We start from the raw sequence: 21,743 nt of genomic DNA, 5'->3' as shown, positions 1-21,743 counted from the left end.
CCATTGAAGAGTTCATCACCAATTGCCTTACATGTACAATGAATTGCCAACAGCAGAGCCAACCACTGGCACCCTCCACTTTTCCTTCGAGGCCATGACAGTGCCAGGAAATGGATTTGTTTGAGTTTAAAGGCAAAGTTTTCATCATCGTCAGTGATTACTACTCCAGATGGTTTGCTGTGAGTTGACAGCACAGCATCACGGTGGAGGCAGTCATTACATCACCAAGACGAATCTTTGTGACACATGGCATCCTGGACGTTGTGGTGTCAGACAATGGTCCTCAGTTTGCTAATGAGCTGTTCCATCACTATGCACAGGAATATGGTTTCATGCATGTGACTAGTTCACCTAGATATCCTCAGTCAAACAGAGAAGCAGAAAGAGGAGTTTGAACAATCAGGGAATTGATGAGAAAGAACAAAGATATTCACTTAGCCTTTCGAAACTACAGAACCTCATCACTAAGAAACAGGTTCTCTCCATCAGAACTGTTGTTAGGAATGTGGCTGTGAACACAACGTCCAGCTCAACAACAAATACTACAACCTACCATTACTCCAGATGATCGTGAGAAAGTTAGGACAGGTGAGGAGCAACACAGAGACACTCAAGCTTGTGATTTCAACGTCAAACACAGAGCACGAGACTTGAAAGTGCTAAAGCCCAGGGACAGAGTGTGGATACGAGATCAACAGAAAGAAGGCATTGTAATAGAAAGAGCCCCACAACCAAGATCTTATAGAATTGAGACGGAGCAGGGAAATATCTGAAGGAATTGAAGCGCCTTGATATCATTGGGAGGGAAACCTTTGGAACCTTGGAGAGACTATTTAGATCTGGATGGAGACAAGGAAGCAGAAACATGTAGAAACTCTACAACCGCCCAGGCAGATGACACTCTTATCGAAAAATGAGAGAGTGCAGTTCATCCTCAACCTCCGAGTGAGATAAGAACCATATCAGGGAGATTGCTCAAGGCACCACAGAGACTAACCCTGCGCAGTCTGAGAGTTTGTGGGGAGATGTAAGGAGCATGTATATAAAGACTTGCGGGGAGATGTAGAGTAACCTGATACTGATGTAACTATGATTGCAATGTTACATGGTGAAGAGACAGATCTGGTGGGAAGCAGAATACAACCTCGTGTAGAGTTACTGAGATGTACATAGATCTGTAAATGAACAAGAATGGTTTCTTTACGAATAACAGTCTATGGCAGTATTCTTAGGGTAACAGGCAAACTCTAAAGAAACCCCACGTAGACCCCAAACACAAGGCAAAACAGCTCCTGGCCCCCCAACATCTTCAATTTTAAATTCTCATACTTGTATTCAACCACCTCCGTGGTCTTTCTCCTCCTTCCTATTTCTACACCAGAACTTTATGTTCCACCAGCTCTGGTCCTTTGAGCATCCCCGTTGCCTTTAGCTGCCTAGACCCCAATTTGTGGAATTCCCTTCCTAAACACACCTGTCACTCTACCTCCCCCCTCCTCCAGTAAGACCCTCCTTTAGTCCAGCTCTGTGGCCAAGTTATGCCTCCGTAAGCAGTTTAGAGATGTGTTTGTGTTGTTGTGACATGTATAATGATAAAATGTTTGCAGCAGTGTTACATAGTGACATCACACACTGGGAATGTAATGCACAGCACTGTTGTGTACAATGGCATCATCTACAGTGTTCGTACACAGTTAATTCTATAAAACATTGAAAGTGTAGTCATTATTGCTGATTAAAAGATTTTATAAATCTTGTGGTTTAAAATAAATTCAGAGTGCAAATCATTTCCCTTAGTCCTGAAAGGGTAAATCCGGAATTTGTCAGCAATCAGCAGCTCCAAAAGTTCAGATATTCGTTTGGGAACCAGTCCTCATGATGTTGGAGAAATTGCTGGTAAAATACATCAGTGCTTTTTTGGAAGGACTGACAGTTTTCATCTGATTTCCCCAGTCAGAAAACAGATTAGATTCTGTCCAGCAATCACCTGTAACCAATAGAGACTCCAGTCTACAGCAAGCGGATTGACATTTCAGGTCATGAACCTCTTCAGACAGCCATTGATTGCAAAGGCATCAAACCAATTGGCATCTGTGATGAGACAGGGTACATTACCCAGATGCAAAAGAGAATGAGAGATGCGTCGTGCCAGCTATCAGAGACTCTTCGGTGACAGATGTCTTCAACAGCAGGAATGATCACAATAAGAAAAATGGCCCCTAAAAAACAACAAAGGAATTTTTAAAGGGCTGCCGCGGTTCAAGATGGCGGCTCACCACCACCTTCTCAAGGGCAATTAGGGATGGGCAACAAATGCTAGGCCTAGCCAGCGATGCCCACATCCCATGAATGAATTATAAGAAGAAAAAAATCAGGACATTTGACAGCTCAACAGAATGACATTAGTGCGGTTACTGGATAGAAAGTATCAGCAATTGTGTTTTGCTCTCTGCACATGTCATACATCCCTGGTGAAGCATTGTTGTTCTTGAGGTTCTGCTTTTTCTCTGGTAGCTAGGATGGTAACAGTCATCCATCTGAGGTTCCCTCCCCTCTAGTAGGGAGGAGCCAAGTAGACACAAATCCCTCCACAACTTGCCTCCGTCAACACCCCTTTGTCCTTTTGTTTATGACATCTTTTGGCAATCTCTTTGCCTCCACCTATCACTGGCCCTCTATCCAGCTCTACCTGTCCCACCCCCCTCTACCAGCTTATATTTCACCTCATTTCCCTATTCCCTTAGTTCTGTTGAAGAGTCATACGGACTCGAAACGTTAACTGTATCCCTCTCCGCAGATGCTGTCAGACCTGCTGAGTTTTTCCAGGTATTTTTGTTTTGGCTTCATCTTCTTCAATGTGGATCACAGCAGACTACAGATCACAGGGCTGGAAAAGGGTCTGCCCATCCAAGCAGTCCCAGTCTAACAGTGTGTATGTGTGTTCCTGTACATGTGCTAAACTTCTGATGTTGTTAAAGTGGGTGTCAGGTACGGAGCTAGTATTTTCAAATTGCTGAGTCTTAACTGTTCCTGATCAGGCTGTATGGTAAACACACAATGTCGCTACATAGCGGGGATAACCCACTCCTTACAGCATCAAAAAATACCTGAGCTCTCCTACATGTCAGCCTGTTTCTTGTTATCTTAAGATACAGTGAGAGGGAATATTAAAGAGCAACTCCAGATCCCTGTATTTCAGGGGACATTTCCAGTTTTCCAGTACAATCACTGATGTGCCTTCAGATTGTCCTCGAGCTGTGCTATGCATGACAACAACTTACATTTAAATAGCACCTTCAAGTATATTAAAATGTCCCAAGGCATTCCACAGGAGCGTCATAAAGTAAAATGCGACACTGAGCCACATAAGGTGATATTAGGGCAGGTGGTCAAACGCTTAGTCAAAGAGGTCAGCAAGTTAGCTATAACTCAGTTGGTATCACTCTTCCCTCTGCATCCCATGGTTCCAGGTTCCAGTCCCACTCTGGGACTTGAGTAGAAAAATCAAGGCTGACACTCCATTGAGGGAGTGCTGCACTATCGGAGGTGCTGTTTTTTTTAGATGGGACATTAAACCGAGGCCCCATCTGACCCCCCTCAGCTGCATATTATCGATCCCTTGACACTATTTTGAAGAAGAGCAGGGGAGTTCTCCTGGCCAACATTTATCCCTCGATCAACATCGCAAAAACAGATTATCTGGCCATTATCACATGGCTGTTTGTGGGAGCTTGCTGTGCACAAATTGGCTGCCATATTTCCTACATTACAACAGTGACTACACTTCAAAAAGTACTTCATTGGCTGTAAAGCTCTTTGCTATGTCCACTGGTCATGAAAGACGCGATATAAATGCAAGTCTTCCATTCTTTTTCATTTTATAAGGAGCATCTTAAGGGATGAAAGAGAGGTAGAAAACCGGAAAGGTTAAGGAAGGGACTTCCAGAGCTTAGGGCCTAGACAGCTGAAGGCATGGCCACTAATAGTGGAGCAATTCAAATCGGGGGTGCTCAAGAGGTCAGAATTAGAGGAGCGGAGATACCGTGGAGGTTTGTGGGGTTGGAGGAGATTACAGAGATAGGGAGGGGTGAAGACAAAGGGGGATTTGAAAACAAGGATAAGAATTTTTAAATCAGGGTGTTGCTTGATGGGGAGCCAGTGCAAGTCAGTGAACATAGAGTTAGTTGGGTGAACAGGGCTTGGTGCAAATAAAGACATGGCCAGCAGAGTTTTGGATGATTTACAAGATCAGGATATTTAGGAAAATGTTGCCAGGGCTTGAAAATTGCAGCTATGAGGAGAGATTGGTTAGGCTGGGATTGTTTTCCTTAGAACAGAGGAGGCTAAGGGGTGACCTAATTGAGGTGGACAAAATTATGAGGGGCCTAGGTTAGGTAGACACGAAAGACTTGATTCCCCTAGCTGAGGGGTCAATTACCAGGGAGCATAGATTTAAGGTGATTGGTAGAAGGATTAGGGGGGACATGAGGAAAAACATTTTCACCCAGAGGGTGGTGGACATCTGGAATTTGCTGCCTAAGTTGGTGATTGAGGCTGAAACCCTCAACTTATTTAAAAGGCACCTGGACTGGGAAATCCTGGTCTGGTCCAGCATTTCCAGACCAAGTGCTGGAAATGGGATTAAAATGAACGGCTAGCTTCTTTTTTCTGTTTTTGGCCAGAGCAGACAGGATGGGCTGAATGGCCTCTTTCTGCACCGTAACTTTTCTCTGGTTCACTGGGTCTATGGTCCTATGACCTCAATTTCACAGAAAGTAGCATGTGGGAAGGTCAACCACTGGAATAGTCGAGTCTAGAGGTAATAAAGGCGTTAATGAGGGTTTCAGCAGCGGATGAGCTGAGACAGGGGCAAAGTCGGGCATTGTTATGGAGGTGGAAATAGGAAGTCTTACTGACAGTGTGGCTATGTGGTTAGAAGTACATCTCAGAGTCAAACAGCTACCAAGGCTGTGAACAGTCTGGTTTATTCTCAAACAATTACCAAGGAGAGGGATGAAGTCGGTGGCTAAGGAACAGTTTGGAGCAGGGAATGAAAACAATACCCTCAATCTTCCCAATATTCCATTGGAGGCAATTTGTGCCCACCCAGGACTGGATATCAGACAAGGAATCTGATAATTTAGCAACAGCGGAGGGATTGAGAGGGATGGTGGTGAGGTGGAACTGGGTGTCATCAGCGTATAGAGAATCATTGGGCTTGACTTCTGGCCCTTGCAGGACCCAGGAGAGTAGGCAGGTGGGAGCTAAAAATAGCTCCATCGGACGGTTCCCCAGCTCCATCCTGCCTCTGGGCCATTTTTGCTACTTGAGGCCAATTAAAGGAAACTGACTGGGAGTTTCCAATTGACCTCTAGCTTTGTGCAGGTGGGGACCAGTTTAGGTGCTTGGAGGCGGCCTCCCAGCAGCAGGATGGGGGCCAGTGCTCCAAGCAGGCCCAGGGCCCCCTCCCTGCCTGCCTGGTTGCAGCAACAAGCCTCATTATGTATGTTGTCTTGTCACAATCCAATTGAGACAAAGTCCCAGAGGACCAAGGTGGACTTTTTAACCAGCCACCTTGGCACGCAGCCATCCCTATGGGCTCTACAGTCTGCTTCTGGGGCATTGTACCTGACTCTATCCTCTACCCCCTCCTCCCTGCCAGAGAAAAGATTGCACCATTTGGAGCCACTCTACCGAGGCAAGTTCCATGAGTTGGGATATTTCCCAACTCAAATTACCCACCTTGGTTGTGAAAATCTGGGCCAAAATAGTTGTTCAAAAGATTACCCAGTGTTCCGTTGCTGATTTCCCTGTTTGTTTTGGTTCCATTTGGTTCCAAGCTAGGTCCCCTCTTACCCCACTGAAGTTGCCTCTCTTCCAATTTACAAATTCTACTTTAGATTGTTCCTTGCTTTTCTCCATTACTAATCTAAACCTTATGATATGATGATCACTCTTACCCATATGCTCCCCCACAGATATTTGATCCACCTCATTCTCCAATACCAGGTCCAGCAATGCTTCCTTCCTGGTTGTATCGAGAACCTGTTGGTCAAGGAAGCTCCCCTGATTACATTTCAGAAATTCCTCCCTCTCCTTATCCTTTACTCTGACATTATCCCAATTCATATTTGGGTAATTAAAATCCCCCAGTATCGCCACTCTATAGGTAGGCATTCCTGGAAGAGAAGTGTCAATGGCAGCACTAACCACTACCATTAACACCCACTTTGTCCTTTAGTCATGACATCTTTGTCAATCCCTCCTCTGCCCCCACCTATCGCTGGCCTCCTATCCAGCTCCACCTGCCACACCCCCCTTAAACAGTATAAATTTCACCACATTTCCACTTCTCTTCAGCTCTGAAGAAGGGTCATACGGACTCAAAACGTTAACTCTGTTTCTCCCTTCACAGATGCTGCCAGACCTGCTGGGTTTTTCCAGCATTTTCTGTTTTTGTTTTCGCCACTCGATAGTTCTTGCTTATCTCTGTAGATTTGCTCCTCTATCTCTCTCTCTCTCTCCCTCTCTCACTATTTGGGGTCCTATAGAATACCCCAAATAGAATGATTATCCTTCCTTTTGCTTCTGAATTCTAACCAAATGGATTTCTGTCCTTGCTCCCTCAGGGACATGCCCTCTTTCCAACACTCCGATGTCTTCCCTTATCAATGCTGCCACCTCACCTCACTTTTATCCTTCCCTATCTTTTCTGACCACTTTGTGTTCATGGATATTAAGTGCCCAGTTCTCACCATTATAAGCCATGTCTTTGTTATTGACACATATTTGTACTTGTAGCTCACCAGCCTCAACAACCACAATTTTAGACTGTTAGTATTTATAAGGTCCTCAAGTGAATGCCCAGTTAATGCCCACTACCTCAATTAAACATATCTAATATACAGTTAATAATCTCCCAACGTATTAAAATCCACCTGAAGCACTCAAGCTTCCTCTACAGGCCTAATGCTTGCACAGATCTTCGTATTGTCGGTAAATTCACAGCTATGTCCAGATCATTGATAAAAATAGTATTGCTGAAAAAAGAGGGTTTTTTTTGTCAAAGCTTTTTGTGTTGCACTCAACAGGATAATTCACAAGAATACCAAACGTAAAGGGAACAACACTTTATACTTCATGAGAAGAGAGTGCTGATTGGTTGGCAGGTAGACTCTGATCGGTAAAGGTGTTATCATGGAGAATGCACCAACTTACTGTTGTCTGACAGTTAACTGCCAAGCTTTGTTTAAATTCAAAGCAGTCAGGTTGACACGCATTGGTCAAGGCATTGCCTTGGGGAATGAACCAGGCTGTCACCTATTTTGTTTGGTTGAAACAGATGCAACGTGTGTACATGTTCTTTCTGTCTGCAAAGAACTGGGCCCTGTGTATTAATATATATAGCTTCCAGCATGCATAAGTGAGCCACATTGCAAGCTTGGCTGATAATCTTAAATGGGTTGTCAGTGTAATTCTTAGCACATTCAGGATTGTTTAGCAAGTGCTGTCCAATCGCAGAATCACATCTAATGTTGGACACTGTGTTTTGAGTTTTGCTGGTTGGGTATGGTCAGTACCTTGCCTGTTACGAACAGCCGTAGGGATATGCTATTCGATCTGATCCACCAGTCTTTGGGATGTATGGCCTAAATATCTGGCATCACACTGGCACTGAAATTCATTTGCCACATTACACATTTGGGCGATAGGCAGATTTTTTTTTGGCTTGACAGCAGCATCCTATTAATGGTGAATACCACTCGTGTTGCTACTGCACCGTAGCAGCATGAAACAGCTTGCTTCACCTGTTGCTCAAGTTTTTGAGATACCTTACCCTTCAGGGTAATCTGAGGTAGACTGGGCACTTTTTAGGACCGAAAGTGGTGGCTTTAGGACTATTCATGAGTTTGGGTGATATACAGCGAGCAATGATCTGATCAAGGTAGCCATTATCCCGCAGGACGGCTTTGATGCCCTTATTTCAGCATCAAGCTTGCACAGTGAGCAAATAGTTTGGGCCCTATTTATGAGGTTGCCAATAAGGCCATTTTATAGCTCGTGGAACTGTAAGGATCCAAACGCGTATATTGACAATGAAGGTAGGTAGATGGTATTAAAGAACCCTCCCCGCCCCAGGCAGATTTCTCAGCTAGCACCTCGAGGAAAGGGAGCTCATTTGACTGCTCCATTTCAAAGGTGAATTTGAGCAGGATGGAACCCATTAAAGTTTGTAAGGAAATTCTTACATGCAGCTGCGGATTCAAAAACCGACCATACCCAAACAGCTTGTGCTTGCAAAACTCAAAACACAGTGTCCGACATTAGGTGTGATTTCATGACTGGACAGCACTTGCTAAACAATCCTGAATGTGCTAAGAATTACACTGACAACCAAATCAAGATTATCAGTTGGGCTCGCAATGTGGCTCACTTATGCATGTTAGAAGCTACATATGTCAATAAACAGGGCCCAGGAAGAACATGTATACACATTGCGCCTTTTTCAACTAAACAAAGTAGGCTTCAGCCATTCTCTGGTTCATTTATCTGGGCAATGCCTTGACCAATCAGAATCAACCTGACTGATTTGAATTTAAACAAAGTGTGGCAATTAATTGTCAATCATCAGTTTACTGGTGCATTCTCCATGGTAACGCCTCTCCCATTCAGAGTCTACCTGCCAACCAATCTGCAGTGTCTTCCCCTGAAGTATAAATTGTTGTTCCCTTTACATTTTGTATTTTTGTGAACTGCCCTGATGAGTGGAAGACGAAAAGCTTCAACATTGTGTCTTTTTTCAGCAATACTCAAGTTCTGTACTACCAAATGACTATGATAAAAGTAGTATTGAAAGGGTGAGATGAGGTAGGGCTGGACGTGGTCTGTGTGGAGTATAAACATTGGTATAGACCAGTTGGGTCAAAGTGGCCTGCTTCTGTGTTATAAAGTTTATGTAATTCCATTCTATGTAAGACGAAACTAGTTGGACAGTTACTGTCCATAATTTAGATAGCCAGATAGCCTCAAGAGTTGGAGATAAGAGGAGTTGACCTACAGGGACTAACACTGAATGCAACTTTCTATGTGTGGTCTATTGTATTAGGCAGAGTTAATACTGCAACCTTGAATAACAACCTCTAACACTCTGATTAATTTATCAGCATATCAGGTGACAGACATTATTAGAGATCAGTGACCAACAGAACCCTCATCCATCTCTTGTTCCCTCCCTCCAAGCTGTGGCTATTCATCTTTTAATCAAGGTTAATGTTAGTACCACCTGGGTGCCCTACTCTGCATTTATCAATGTTAAACATTCTTTTGCCAGTCATTAGCCCAGCAACTAACTTGCTCTTCAATCCCTTGAGCAGCACTTAAGTCTCCATTACAATTTTGTAGCCTTGCTCCACGTTGTCTGGTTCTTAATCCACCTTTTAGGATCCTTTGTGTAGATTGTAAACATTAAGGGACAAAGACAGAAGGTGCAGTGTGTGTGCAGAAAATCATGAAGGGTTTTGGTAGGGCAAATAAGGAGAAACTGTTTCTGGTGGCAGAAGGGAAAATCAGCTCAAAATGTTCAAATCCCAGTAAAAATCAATAACACTGGCACCAGTAGTACTGGAATTCCACTTTAAGGTATCTGAGATCAGGTTTTACTGGTAACCTTCATTTCCAAGTTTTACTGGCCTTTCCTCCTTGAAGGTGATTGGCAACAGAGCTGAGGTGTCAAAAGGAAACATGTTGTCACACAGCGAGTTGGTGTGATCTGGAATGCACTGTCAAAAAAGGGTGGTGGAAGCAGATTCAGTGGTGATTTCCAAAGGGCATTGGATATATACTTGAAAGGGAAACAAATTTGCAGGGCTTTGGGGAAAGAGCAGGGGAGTGGGACGAAGTGGATGGCTCCTTCAAAGAACTGGAACTTGCATGATTGGGCTGAATGGCCTCCCTCGGTGCTGAATCATTCTATGAAGCTATGAGAAAAGTGCTCCTCCTTCGATGTTGCCTCACACCCCAGGCATCCAAAAATACTACACCATCCTCCACCTCTTCCTCCCAGTAACAGGGGTCCACTAAAGGGTAGCCCATTGTGCAAAGGGAAATGGTGGTGACTTAGGAAAGGCCTCCCAAACCAGGCCTTCAAATCACTGCCATACAGTGCCAACTGAACTAGCCACAATAATTTAAACACACTTGGAAGAATTGCTGCAAATAGATGTTTCATGCCTGCCTCTTTAATGAACACTACAGCCCAGGCATTGCCTAGCAACATCTAGTGCAAAGTTTTAAGAGGCTTTACTTTCCCGATACAACAACAACTTGCACTTATATAGTACCTTTAACACAGTAAAATATCCCATGTTGCTTCACAGAAGTGTTATAAAATAAAAATTGACACTGAGCCATGTGAGGTGATATTAGGTAAGATGACTAAAACTTGGCCAAAGAGGCAGGTTTTAAGGAATTCCCTAAAGAAAGAGGTTTGGGGAGGGAATTTCCAAGCTAAGGGCCCAGTCAGCTGCACACACAGCCTCCAGTGATGGAGACAGTTAAAAACAGTGAGGCGCAAAAAAAAAAGCCAGCATTGTGGAGCCCAGAAATCTCGGAGGGTCGTAGGACTGGTAAGAGATAACAGAGATGGGGAGGGGGCGAGACCACAGAGGGATTTAAAAAAGAGGAAGAGGATTTTAAAATGGAGACATCGCCAGAAGGAGCCAGTGTAGGTCAGCAGAGGGGTGGGGGGTGGGGTGAGTTGGCTTCAAAGTTTTGGATGAGCTCAGGCAGTTTACAGAGGGTGCAAGCTGGGAGGCTGGCCAAGCGAGAGAGCCTTAATAGTCTAGAGGTGACAAGGGATGAGGGTTTCAGCAGCAGATGAGTTAGCATTACCGGTGGAAAATAATATGGAAGGCCTTTTGGGGGAGAAAAAAGCTTCTGCATGCTTTTAATGTAACTTAATTCTCAGCAGTTCTCGGGAGCAGTTTCTCCACAATTGATCTCACGCTTGAGTGTGGAACCTCAGCATCTAGAGGCCTCACACCAGCACTGCACATCTTAGGCCACAGAACAAGCGCCGTCTCCTTCACTTGGAATCCAGCAGTGCCAAAAGGAAACATAGAAAGGTCATTCTTGTGAGCAATTCCTCTCAGGAATAGAATTTGAAACACTTTTTAAAAAGTTTTTAAAAATGACAGGATGGTATATGCAGCATGGGTTCTGATGTCAAGTGTTTGTTAACCTTTACTTGTATTTCCTTTGAGGTCCTTGCTGAATCGTGTCAAGTCTTTTGCTTACGTTTCACTTCTCTATTTACTCTTCAATGTCCCTTGATTATGGAAGTCACACCAGCAACCTCCCTCAAGGTAAAGGCTGATATTGTCGCCAAAAGAAGCACTTCCTCATGAGATTTCAGAATACTTGGAAGTGCATGGTAAAATCGAGCAAAGTCAGTATGGTTTCATCATGCCTGACAAATCTGTTAGAATTCTTTGAGGAGGTAACAAGTAGGTTAGACAAAGGAGAGCCAATGGATGTTATCTACTTGGACTTCCAGAAGGCCTTTGACAAGGTGCCGCACAGGAGGCTGCTCAGTAAGATAAGAGCCCATGGTGTTAGAGGCAAGGTACTAGCATGGATAGAAGATTGGCTGTCTGGCAGGAGGCAGAGAGTGGGGATAAGGGGGTCCTTCTCAGGATGGCAGCTGGTGACTAGTGGAGTTCCACAGGGGTCAGTGTTGGGACCACAACTTTTCACTTTATACTTTAATGATCTAGATGAAGGAACTGAGGGCTTTCTGGCTAAGTTTGCAGATGATACAAAGATAGGTGGAGGGACAGGTAGTATTGAGGAGGCGGGGAGGCTGCAGAAGGATTTGGACAGGTTAGGAGAATGGGCAAAGAAGTGGCAGATGGAATACAACATGGGGAAGTGTGAGGTCATGCACTTTGGTAGGAAGAATAAAGGCATAGACTATTTTCTAAATGGGAAGAGAATTCAGAAATGTGGAGTGCAAAGGGACTTGGGGGTCCTAGTCCAGGATTCTCTTAAGGTTAACTTGCAGGTTGAGTCGGTAGTTAGGAAGGCAAATGCAATGTTGGCATTTATTTCGGGTGGACTAGAATATAAAAGCAGGGATGTACTGCTGAGCCTTTATAAGGCTCTGGTCAGACCACATTTAGAATATTGTGAGCAATTTTGGGCCCCGTATCTCAGGAAGGATGTTCTGGCCCTGGAGAGGGTCCAGAGGAGGTTCACGAGAACGATCCCAGGAATGAAAGGCTTAACATATGAGGAACGTTTGAGGACTCTGGGTCTATACTCGATGGAGTTTAGAAGGATGAGGGGGGATCTGATTGAAACTTACAGAATACTGAAAGGCCTGGATAGAGTGGACGTGGGGAAGATGTTTCCATTAGTAGGAGAGACTAGGACCCGAGGGCACAGCCTCAGAGTAAAGGGAAGACCTTTTAGAACAGAGATGAGGAGAAACTTCTTTAGCCAGAGAGTGGTGAATCTATGGAATTCATTGCCACAGAAGGCTGTGGAGGCCAGGTCATTGAGTGTATTTAAGACTGAGATAGATAGGTTCTTAATTGGTAAGGGGATCAAAGGTTATGGGGAGAAGGCGGGAGAATGGGGTTGAGAAACTTATCAGCCATGATTGAATGGCGGAGCAGACTCAATGGGCCGAATGGCCTAATTTCTGCTCCTATGTCTTATGGCCTTATGGTCTCATTTTGGCACCAAACACTTCTAGGTCAGGTAAGATATGGGCCAGATGAAGAGTAAAGCTCACTTTTCACAATACCTCAATAACGTATACTTTGGAAGAGCTTCAGCTTCTATTTACCCAAGGCAACTACCTTTGTAGGCTCACTGAGTGATATTGCCAATTTGGTGGCAATTTAAGTGCATTCTTGCTCTGTGGGCCTGTGCCCATTGAGAGCTGCGAAACTCAGCTCACCTAGACCTATTGTCCCATCAGCCTTGATTGGAATCAAACGTGGCCTCTGAGCTGAAAACATGTCAAACCACTGCACCACACAGTCCTCGCTCGCCTACCTTTAATATTTGGCTTTTTATCTTCTACCTTTCCTGATCGCAGTGCCTTTTTCTTTTAAAGAACTCTTTTACCTTTACTTGACAATTTTTCAGCACTTTGGCCACTCGTTCGACCCTGAGAATCAACCTAAGATTTTTGATCATTTCAAATTCTCAGGTGAATCCGAAATCCAATACAGCATTTGCTCCAAGTGCACTGGTGTATTTGCAGTACTGAAAAAGCAGAGCGAGACCATTTCAATAAATGTCATCCTTCCCCCAGGAATGACACCTGTTCGGCCCACTTTACTTCCAAGCAATTGAATCAGCCAGGAACTAAGATCTCCATTTTTGTAGCAGCCTTCGTTATTTGTCTGCTAAGAGCCATATATCACTTTGGCCTGATTGCCTACAATAGTTACAGAGGGCAATTCTTTCTTTGGCCCTTATTTCACTAAATTCCACCTAATTTGATATTATATTTCCCTTACTAAAGTAAGGCTGGCATATAAGCTGTCAATGATTTATCAATCATGAGGTTACATCCTGTTAGTAGAATCTGAAGTGGGCATTTTTAAACTGCTATGTGAATCCAATGTTCAAAGAAATCTTAGTTTGACCCAATTGCTCCACATTTTCCATGTTTGCAAAGCTTTCAGGTGCAATATTTTATTTTTCTTGCACATCACTTTTGTTTAAAGCACTGTAGTATATCACAGGCATTTTGTTATATTACCCTTTCTGCTGCCCTTTCTGTTGGGGAGGTGTAAATAAAGTCAATTCAATAATTTTTATGAGCTCAAAGACTTTCTAGTGTAATGTATTTATTGAACTGAATATAAGATGGCTGCCTGTAGGAGTCTGGCATGGCAGAGGTCACATGACTACAACAAACCAGACAGGACATATAGTAATGGTTACATTTCAAAGCTCAAACATCCCCCTTTTCATAATGAACAAAAGGCCCAAACATCCCCCTTTTCCTAATGAGCAAAAGGCAAATTTGCATGCACTGTCATGTGTAACTGTGAGTCACCCAAGTTAAACACTATACTACAACTGTTCTCATGCATTAGCATCTGCTTGTTATTCTTGTCAGTCACTGCACATTGCATATGTAGCCATTAAATTGTGCAGGTCGCTTAATGGTATGCGTGCGCATTGTTACTGGCTTTTTGTCTGGATAATGTTCCTTTTCCGGGGAGTGTTGCTCCTGTGGCACTTGTTGCTGCTGTGGTAACTGTTGCTGTTGTTCCATTTCCGTTGTTGGGGACCGGTGGACCTCAGGAAGTGATGGTCGTTCTGTACTCTCTGCAACTGGTGAGATCCCATCTCCCTGATCAACCACCTGCAATGAAGGAACAGCTTCTCTAGTAGTTTGTATATGCCTGCGGCTGTGCCAGTATCTTTGGTTGCTCACTTCCACTGTGTACGATGAAGGTGACAACTGCTCTATGCGTGTCCCAAGTTATCACATGGGCTGAGTTCTGTTGAGAGCATTGAAGGATTGTACCCTGACTGGCTCTCCAATGCTCAACTCTGGCAAGAGTTTGGCAGTCTTGTCAAAATGAAATTTGGCTTTCGGCCATTTCACCTTGATTTTTTTCACTCACACCTGTTACTACTCCTGGCTTGAGTAGCTTTTTTCCTATTTGAAGGGTAATTTGGGTGCAACATAACATTAGTCTTTGGACTGGACCACTTTCCATGCCTTCAGTCAGTGTGCTTCCCCACTCGAGGATTGCCTTGTATACATCTGTGCTAGATTTGCTCCATTTCTTGATGATACCTGCTGCCTCAGCCTTTCCATTTGACTGGAGATAGTGCAGAGATGATGTGTAGTGTTGAATTTCCCAATCCTTTGTGAAGTGGCTGAATTCTTCACTCGTGAACTGAGGGCCATTGTCACTCCTCACAATGTCTGGAAAGCCGTAATGACCGAAGTGTGCTTTCAGGTATTCTACAATCTCTCATGTCATCATTGAAGTCAGCTGGTCTAACTCCCAGTAGTCAGAATGGTAGTCCACAGTGACAAGATAATCAGTTCCTGCTATAGTGGAGAGGTCTACTCCTAGCTTCATCCATGGTCTGTCTGGGATGCCATGCATCATCAATGGTTCCCTAGCTTGTTTACCTTGGCACTCGTTACAAGCACTGGCCAATGTGGTTTTTAATTTCATTGCTCATGTTTGGCCAGTAGAACACTTCTCTTGCCTTTCTCAGACTCGATTCAATTCCTTAATGGTTTGCATGGATGTGCTTCAGCATCTCTCCTCTCATCTCCTTAGGGATGATGACTCTATTTCCTTTGTACAAGATGCCATCTTGGGCTGTCAATTCATCTCGGTGTGCCCAATAGGTTCTTGTGACCACAAGTGTATCCTTGATGTTCCAAAGCTATACTTTCATCACTGCCTCTAGCAGCACTTGGAGAGTTGCATCATGTTGGGTAGTTCATTTGATTTGAGCAAGGTGATTGTCTGCCAGATTCAATGTCTCTGCTGGGTTGATGACTTCCAGAGGATATTGAGGCTGCTGCTTCATGTCGAATCTGGAAGATTTCACATTCTGTTGTAGCATCCTCAACTTCCTTCATGGGGAAGCGCTGCTCTCAACAGCATGTCAGCAATTTACATCAGTTTCCCTTGCTTGTATGTCACGTCCAGATGATATCTCTGTAAATGAAGTAACATTCTTTGCAGACGCTTTGGAGCAGATAGTAGTGGTTTGAGAAAAATGCTTTGAAGTGGCTTGTGGTTGGATTCCACTGTTACTTTGTCTCTCACAAGCAGGTATTGATGAAAATGCTCACAGGCAAAGACAATATCCAGGCATTCTTTCTCGGTCTGAGCGCAGTGTTGTTCAGTAATGCCCTGAATGTAAATGTGACTAGTTGTCCTCGCTGCATTAGGATTGCTCCAAGACCTGTCTCACTGGCGTCACACTGCAAGGTGACTTCATCATTGATGCCATCCTACTTCAGCACTGGTGTTGTTGCCACTAGGTGTTTAAGTTGAGTGAACGCTGCTGCTTGTTCTGTGCCCCAATACCATTGCACATCCGTGGCAGTGAGATTCCATAATGGTTCACACTCCAGTGACAAATTTGGCAAAGATGTCGCTAAATAGTTGACAAATCCAACAAACGGTTGCATGGTTTTCAGATCTGTTGGTCGCTGCATCGCTGCTACAGCTCTCACCTTGTCAGGATCCACATGAAGACCTTTTGCTGTCAGTACATGACCTATGTACTTGACTTCAGGCATCTTCAATTGCAATTTGTATTTGTTCAGCTTCAGGTTCATCTGATGAGCTCTCTCCAGCAGTTGCACTAGATTCTGATCATGGTCAGCTATGGCCTCTTCCATTGTACCTCCACATCCATTAACTAGCAGACCATCAACTATGGCTTCCACTCCGGGAAGATCACTGACTATCTCATGCTGCCTGCGCTGATACTCCTTCTGGATCCATGGAATTGTGAAATGTGCAACCACCTGTGTCTCCTGAACAGCGTCTAGATTGTAGTTAGAAAGCTTTCATCCAGCTTCACTTGTCAGTAACCATCCTTCGCATCAAGGGTAGTAAAGCTCTTTGCCTTGGTAAGTTGTGGCAAAATTCCTTCAATGGTTGGCATGGAGTAATGAGATCTCATTAGCACATTGTTTAGACCCTATGGGTCTGAGCATACCCGCAGCTTTCCAGGTTGTATCATTGCGACCATGCTGCTAATCCAGTCTGTAGGAGTTGTCACTTTCTTGATTACTCCCTTCTTTTTCACCTCAAGCCCCAATGTCGAACACATGCCATTCACAAGTTATACTCACTTGGGGTTCAAAGCATGCCTTCAAATGTTTCAAAATTTTTGCAGTCTGTTTTTTCTGTTGTATTCTTCAGATAGATTTAGGGTGGAATACAATTTGTTAGAGTGTCTCCCCAGTAGTGTTAGAAGTGTTGTTACTCATATCGGCTCAGGTTTGTTAATTAAATCTGTTGCAATCTCGTAGTTTTGCCATTGCAAGTAGAAACATTGCCAGTCCTGCCACATATCTCTTTTCATTTTGACAGGAACCGGCAGAGGAAAATTTACAAACATTTTTGTCTCACCCAGTATTTCACTTGCAGCCTTCGAATTGTGTTAGCTTTTCCTAGTCTCTGTGTGTGTGTATTTTGTAGCAGCTTTTAGTAGGTTGGAACATTTCTGTGTTCCTCTTTCAGTGGCTGTGGCTTCTCTTCCAGCTTTTCAAAACTCAATCTTAGCTCTGCTCCTGATGCCATATTATGAGCTCAAAGTCTTTCTAGTGTAATGTCTTTATTGAACTGAATGTAAGATGCTGCCTGCAGGGAGTCCTGCATGACAGAGGTCACATGACTACATCAAACCAGATAAGACATGTAGCATCGATTGCATTTCAAAACCCACTTTCAGCGGCAGGAGCGAGAGCAACTCTGGGTGAAAACAATGTGGAGAGAGAGAGTGAATAAAGAGCAGGGGGGAAGAGAGTGAATAATGAGCGGGGGAAAGAGACAGAGCCCACGCACACCAAACAGCGATTCAAACCAATGCTGACAAAACATATAGTGATGTCACAGGAAAGCAGGCAGGTGAGCGGAGTTTACCTGTGAGAGAGCGGAGCAGTTGTGTAAAGTTGGAGCGGAGTTTACCAGTGAAGGAATGGAGTGGCTGTATAAAGAGAAGAGGTTACCTGTGAGTGAGCGGAGCGTCAGTATAAAGAGTGGAGTTTACCTGTGAGGGAGTGGACGTTCTGTATAAAGAGTGGAGTTTACCTGTGAGGGAGCAGAGCGGCTGTATAAAGAGCGGGGGTTTACCTTTGAGGGAGCAGAGTGGAAGTATAAAGAGCGGAGTTTACCTGTGAGGGAGCAGAGCGGATGTATAAAGAACGGAGTTTACCTGTGAGGGAGCAGAGCGGCTGTATAAAGAGTGGGAGTTTACCTGTGAGGGAGCAGAGTGGCTGTATAAAGAGCGGGGATTTACCTGTGAGGGAGTGGAGTGGCTGTAGAAAGTGTGGAGTTTACCTGTGAGGGAGCAGAGTGGCTGTATAAAGAGTGGAGTTTACCTGTGAGGGAGCAGAGCGGCTGTATAAAGAGCAGGAGTTTACATGTGAGGGAGTGCAGTGGCTGTAGAAAGTGTGGAGTTTACCTGTGAGGGAGCAGAGCGGCTGTATAAAGAGTGGAGTTTACCTGTGAGGGAGTGGAGTGGTCAAATAAACAGCAGAGTTTACCTGTGAGGGAGCAGAGCGGCTGTATAAAGAACGGTAGTTTACCTGTGGGAGAGTGGAGCGGCTGTATAAAGAGTGGCTGTATAAAGAGTGGAGTTTACCTGTGAGGGTGCAGAGTGGCTGTATAAAGAGTGGAGTTTACCTGTGGGGGAGCAGAGCGGCTGTATAAAGAGTGGAGTTTACCTGTAGGGAGTGGAGTGTCTGTATAAAGAGTGGAGTTTACCTGTGAGGGAGCAGAGCGGCTGTATAAAGAGGAGAGTTCACATGTGAGGGAGCAGAGCAGCTGTATAAAGAGTGGCGTTTACCTGTGAAGGAGCAGAGCGGCTGTATAAAGAGAGTGGAGTGTTCCTGTGAGAGAATGGAGTGGCTGTATAAAGAGCAGGGTTTACCTGTGAGGGAATGGAGTGGCTGTATAAAGAGTGGGGTTTACCTGTGAGAGAATGAAGCGGCTGTATAAAGAGTGGAGTTTACCTGTGAGGGATTGGAGTGGCCATATAAAGACCAGAGTTTACCTGTGAGGGAGCAGAGCGGCTGTATAAAGAGTGGGAGTTTACCTGTGAGGGAGCGGAGTGCTTGGATAAAGAGTGGGAGTTTACCTGTGAGGGAGCTGAGCGGCTGTATAAAGAGCCGGGCTTTCCTGTGAGGGACTGGAGTGGCTGTATAAAGAGTGGATTTTACCTGTAAGGGAGCAGAGCGGCTGTATAAAGAGCGGGATTGCCTGTGAGGGAGTAGAGTGGTTGTATAAAGAGTGGAGCTTACCCGTGAGGGAGCAGATTGGCTGTATAAAGAGTGGAGTTTACCTGTGAGGGAGCAGAGCAGCTGTATAAAGAACGGAGTTTACCTGTCAGGGAGTGGAGTGGCTGTAAAAAGAGTGGAGTTTACCTGTGAGGGAGCAGAGCAGCTGTATAAAGAACGGAGTTTACCTGTGAGGGAGTGGAGTGGCTGTATAAAGAGTGGAGATTACCTGTGAGGGAGCAGAGCGGCTGTATAAAGAGTGGAGTTTACCTGTGAGGGAGCGGAGCGGCTGTATAAAGAGCGGATTTTACCTGTGAGGGAGCAGAGCGGCTGTATAAAGAGTGGAGTTTACCTGTGAGGGAGCAAAGTGGCTGTATAAAGAGTGGAGTTTACCTGTGAGGGAGCGAAATGGCTGTATAAAGAGCGGATTTTACCTGTGAGGGAGCAGAGCGGCTGTATAAAGAGTGGAGTTAACCTGTGAGGGAGCAGAGCGGCTGTATAAAGAGTGGAGTTTACCTGTGATGGAATGGAGTGGCTGTATAATGAGTGGAGTTTACCTGTGAGGTAGTAGAGTGGCTGTAAAAAGAGTGGCGTTTACCTGTGAGGGAGTGGACCATCTGTATAAAGAGTGAAGTTTACCTGTGAGGGAGCAGAGCGGCTGTATAAAGAGCAAAGCTTACCTCTGAGGGAGCAGAGCGGCTGTATAAAGAGCGGGAGTTTACCTTTGAGGGAGCAGAGTGGAAGTATAAAGAGTGGAGTTTACCTGTGAGGGAGCAAAGTGGCTGTATAAAGAGTGGAGTTTACCTGTGAGGGAGCGAAGTGGCTGTATAAAGAGCGGATTTTACCTGTGAGGGAGCAGAGCGGCTGTATAAAGAGTGGAGTTAACCTGTGAGGGAGCAGAGCGGCTGTATAAAGAGTGGAGTTTACCTGTGATGGAATGGAGTGGCTGTATAATGAGTGGAGTTTACCTGTGAGGTAGTAGAGTGGCTGTAAAAAGAGTGGCGTTTACCTGTGAGGGAGTGGACCATCTGTATAAAGAGTGAAGTTTACCTGTGAGGGAGCAGAGCGGCTGTATAAAGAGCAAAGCTTACCTCTGAGGGAGCAGAGCGGCTGTATAAAGAGCGGGAGTTTACCTTTGAGGGAGCAGAGTGGAAGTATAAAGAGTGGAGTTTACCTGTGAGGGAGCAGAGCGGATGTATAAAGAGCAAAGATTAACTGTGAGGGAGCAGAGCGGCTGTATAAAGAACGGAGTGTACCTGTGAGGGAGCAGAGCGGCTGTATAAAGAGTGGGAGTTTACCTGTCAGGGAGTGGAGTGGCTGTAAAAAGAGTGGAGTTTACCTGTGAGGGAGCAGAGCAGCTGTATAAAGAACGGAGCTTACCTGTGAGGGAGTGGAGTGGCTGTATAAAGAGTGGAGATTACCTGTGAGGGAGCAGAGCGGCTGTATAAAGAACGGTAGTTTACCTGTGGGAGAGTGGAGCGGCTGTATAAAGAGTGGCTGTATAAAGAGTGGAGTTTACCTGTGAGGGTGCAGAGTGGCTGTATAAAGAGTGGAGTTTACCTGTGGGGGAGCAGAGCGGCTGTATAAAGAGTGGAGTTTACCTGTAGGGAGTGGAGTGTCTGTATAAAGAGTGGAGTTTCCCTGTGAGGGAGCAGTGCGGCTGTATAAAGAGGAGAGTTTACATGTGAGGGAGCAGAGCAGCTGTATAAAGAGTGGCGTTTACCTGTGAAGGAGCAGAGCGGCTGTATAAAGAGAGTGGAGTGTTCCTGTGAGAGAATGGAGTGGCTGTATAAAGAGCAGGGTTTACCTGTGAGGGAATGGAGTGGCTGTATAAAGAGTGGGGTTTACCTGTGAGAGAATGAAGCGGCTGTATAAAGAGTGGAGTTTACCTGTGAGGGATTGGAGTGGCCATATAAAGACCAGAGTTTACCTGTGAGGGAGCAGAGCGGCTGTATAAAGAGTGGGAGTTTACCTGTGAGGGAGCGGAGTGCTTGGATAAAGAGTGGGAGTTTACCTGTGAGGGAGCTGAGCGGCTGTATAAAGAGCCGGGCTTTCCTGTGAGGGACTGGAGTGGCTGTATAAAGAGTGGATTTTACCTGTAAGGGAGCAGAGCGGCTGTATAAAGAGCGGGATTGCCTGTGAGGGAGTAGAGTGGTTGTATAAAGAGTGGAGCTTACCCGTGAGGGAGCAGATTGGCTGTATAAAGAGTGGAGTTTACCTGTGAGGGAGCAGAGCAGCTGTATAAAGAACGGAGTTTACCTGTCAGGGAGTGGAGTGGCTGTAAAAAGAGTGGAGTTTACCTGTGAGGGAGCAGAGCAGCTGTATAAAGAACGGAGTTTACCTGTGAGGGAGTGGAGTGGCTGTATAAAGAGTGGAGATTACCTGTGAGGGAGCAGAGCGGCTGTATAAAGAGTGGAGTTTACCTGTGAGGGAGCGGAGCGGCTGTATAAAGAGCGGATTTTACCTGTGAGGGAGCAGAGCGGCTGTATAAAGAGTGGAGTTTACCTGTGAGGGAGCAAAGTGGCTGTATAAAGAGTGGAGTTTACCTGTGAGGGAGCGAAATGGCTGTATAAAGAGCGGATTTTACCTGTGAGGGAGCAGAGCGGCTGTATAAAGAGTGGAGTTAACCTGTGAGGGAGCAGAGCGGCTGTATAAAGAGTGGAGTTTACCTGTGATGGAATGGAGTGGCTGTATAATGAGTGGAGTTTACCTGTGAGGTAGTAGAGTG

This window comes from Carcharodon carcharias, chromosome X, assembly GCF_017639515.1.
Source record: "Carcharodon carcharias isolate sCarCar2 chromosome X, sCarCar2.pri, whole genome shotgun sequence".
Classification (NCBI taxonomy): Eukaryota; Metazoa; Chordata; class Chondrichthyes; order Lamniformes; family Lamnidae; genus Carcharodon; species Carcharodon carcharias.
This window is presented reverse-complemented; position numbering follows the sequence as displayed.